The sequence below is a fragment of the Ailuropoda melanoleuca genome, chromosome 2, assembly GCF_002007445.2.
Source record: "Ailuropoda melanoleuca isolate Jingjing chromosome 2, ASM200744v2, whole genome shotgun sequence".
Classification (NCBI taxonomy): Eukaryota; Metazoa; Chordata; class Mammalia; order Carnivora; family Ursidae; genus Ailuropoda; species Ailuropoda melanoleuca.
This window is the reverse complement of record NC_048219.1, coordinates 29,703,862-29,707,107: the sequence shown is the minus strand read 5'-3', so window position 1 is coordinate 29,707,107 and position 3,246 is coordinate 29,703,862.

Here is a 3,246-nt window from a genome sequence, read left to right as displayed (position 1 = left end):
TGCAGGTTGGGCCTTCGGGTGGAGGGGAGGGCGGCTCCCTCCAGGGCCAGCGGCAGTCGGCGCACCATTCACCAGGCCCGAGGAGCTACGCTTCGATGGCCCTGTGCCACCCCCACCTTCACTGGCTCTCACCTTCCCTCTGGGCCCAGCCAGAGTTCGTGTGCGTGTGTGTGTGTGTGTGTGTGTGTGTGTGTGTGTGTGTGTGTGAATCTGAATGAGGGAAAACACCATGAGGGAGGGAGAGGGGGAGGTTTCAGGGGCCGGGCCCCGGCCAAGGCTTTGACATCACCTCATTTGCCTGTGTGGGGCTGAGCTGGGTTGGACAGGTGGCCCCGTGCCGTCTGGCCAGGGCAGCAGGGTACAATGCCACAGCCAAAAGACATTAGAATGCCGCTGGAAGATTCCAGGATCCCATGGGCCCATGTTTTAGGGTCCTGAAGCACTCTGGACTCTTCAAGGTCATGGGCCCCTCCCGGGTTCAGGAATAATAGCTCCTGTTTACTGGACGGTGGCTGCAGGCATGACACTGTTGTAAACGTGTTACAGGTATTAACTCAATGAAGGGAAGCCCGCGAGGCAACTACTGCTATCTCCGCTTTGCAGATGAGGATGGGGGGGGGGGTAAAGTGCCCGAGGTCGCACAGGTAGAAACGGCAGGGCACCTGGACTTGGAAGGCACCGGCCGTGCGCCACCACGTGGTACCGCCTCACGCGGATGAAGGTTAGAAGTGTGGGCTCTGGTGGCCAGAGCACGGGGTCCGGCTCCTCTGCCGAGGGGCAGTGTACTCTTAATTAAATTCCCTCTCTGTGCCTCAGTTTTCCTCTCCTGTACAATGGGGATGATGACCGCACCTCCCCGTCTCCAGGCCTGGCCTCCCTGGGTTCCTCTTTCCTTTCTCATACTCTGCGCTCCCCCAGACCTGCTCCCCAGGAGCTGTCCCCTAGACAGTCTGTGTGTGTTGATGCCCCTGTGGGGTGTGAATGACTGACAGGGAGTCCCCAGCCTCCTACCCTCAGAAGATGCCTTAACCCTAAGAATGGCATTCTAAGGGTGGAGTTTCAGTCCTGACGATGGACTGATGGGAAAAATCAAATTCCTTTACAGTTTTATAGGAAAATGAAGGCCATGGGGATCTCTAAAGGAAGATGGTAACTTTATGGCTTTTACAGGGTTAAATTGTCACCGGGATCTGGCATCCTGACTTAGTAGGTTTGGGGGGCTCTGTTTGTCACCACCACCTTCTCCCTCCTCCCCAGCATGAGCTGTGTTTGTCCCGGGCACCACACCAACGCGCACACTCTCTGCCTGCTGTTCCTGCCCACAAACGCTTTTCCCAGCAGCGGTTTCTCCTTCACCAGCCGTCAGATCCAGCAGGGCTGCCCTCTACAGTTTGCAGGGGAGGGGTGGAGGGTCCCCTGTAATAGCTCAGGAGACCCTCACTGTGAGAGGTTGCTAAGGGGTCAGGAAGGGCTGAGAGTCGTCTGGTCACATCCACGTTCGATTCCCCAGGTGAACTTGGGCTGGTGGAGCTCAAGCTCCACTCTGGGCTCGAGACTTGTCCTCTGTGCCTTGGAAGTGGTATTAGGCCACCTCCTAGGTACTGTGCTGGGAAGTGACCTAATGGAGGAACAAGTGCCTTGTGATCTGATTGTCAACATGGCTGGACCCTCCAGGGCAGCACGATTATCATCATCTTATAGGCAGCGGCAGGCGCCAGAAAAGGAGACCAAGGCCCAGAGGGGCCTCAGCCCGCGCTGGCGGGTGCTGGCGCGGGCGGTGGGGAGTGAGTGGATGCGCGTGGTCGCGGTCCAGCGGGAGCCTCTCGCGCCCCCTGGTGGCCGTCGTAGCACTCGCTCTGCAAGGCACACGCCCACGCGTTCCATCAGGCATCTCTGCCCTTCGGCCCCCGGTTATCGCGCCCATTTCACAGGTGAGAAAACGGAGCCTGGGGAGTGGCAGGGACTGGCCAGTACCTCCCCAAACCGAGTGGGTGGCTAAACAAGGACAGAGACCCATGCAGCCCCAAGCCCGATGTAGACAGATCTAGTCCTTAGCCCTTCCAGAGAGGCCTCCCAGTCACACGAGAATTTTCCTCCACGCCCCATCTTTTTTTTAAAGATTTTATTTATTTATTCGACAGAGATAGAGACAGCCAGCGAGAGAGGGAACAGAAGCAGGGGGAGTGGGAGAGGAAGAAGCAGGCTCCCAGCAGAGGAGCCCGATGTGGGGCTCGATCCCATAACGCCGGGATCACGCCCTAAGCCGAAGGCAGACGCTCAACCGCTGTGCCACCCAGGCGCCCCCCACGCCCCATCTTTTATTTCCCCTCCACGACCCAGGCTCCAGCCCCCATTTCTCTCCTCTTAAAAAAAGGGGGGGGGGAGTGACAGCGCGTAAGAAGCTCTGGGACAAGCAGGTGCTCCGTAGAATGGGTCTAATGTCACCTGCTCCACAGAGCGGTGGACGGTTACAGGAGAACGTGCGTGTCCGGGGCGTTGCAAGTGTCCAGCTCTCCGCGCCTTCCGCGGCTCCCCTCCCGCCTGCCTGCGCGGCCTTTCGCTCCCAGCCAAGCGGGGGACAGTGGGAGGAGCGGGTCTGGGGTCTCATCTTCCAGCAGAGGGCGCGCTAAAACCGCTGTTTTCTTCCTCTCGGATCTGTTCAGGATCCTCGCAAGATCCTCAGAGGCAGAGACGGGAAAGACCACACCCGTTTGACAGACGCAGAAACTGAGGCTCGTGGAGGCAAGGTGAGCTTCCCGAGGTCGCAAAACCTGTAAACAGCAGAGCCAGGAATTCAAAGCAGGTCCCCACTCCGTCTCTTGTTGAGCGCTTACTACGTGCCGGGCACCCTGAAGCGTGAATATGGGGTTTCAGAGAGTGATGGCACTTGTTCCTACTTTCTGGGGCACAGTAAGGTATAGGCTCGAGCCGTGGGTGAGGCCCAGCACGTGCACAAAGCAGAGAGAGGGATAGACTGGGGGGGGGGATGGGAGGAATGAAGGGAAGGATTCATAGAAAGGATCCTTGAGAGGTTATTTGGAGTTCTGTCAGGGCAGGGGAAAAATTCAGACAAAGTGATCAGCAAGTGCAAAGGCCCAGGGATAAGTAATGGCTGGAGCTAAAACTCCATGCACGCCCTTGTCTCTCTGCTGCCCTACCCTGCACACTCCTCCCCTACCGCCTCAGACCTGCCCCTCCCATGTCAACTCCTTCCTCCCAGCGTTATTCAGGCCACCACCTGGATAT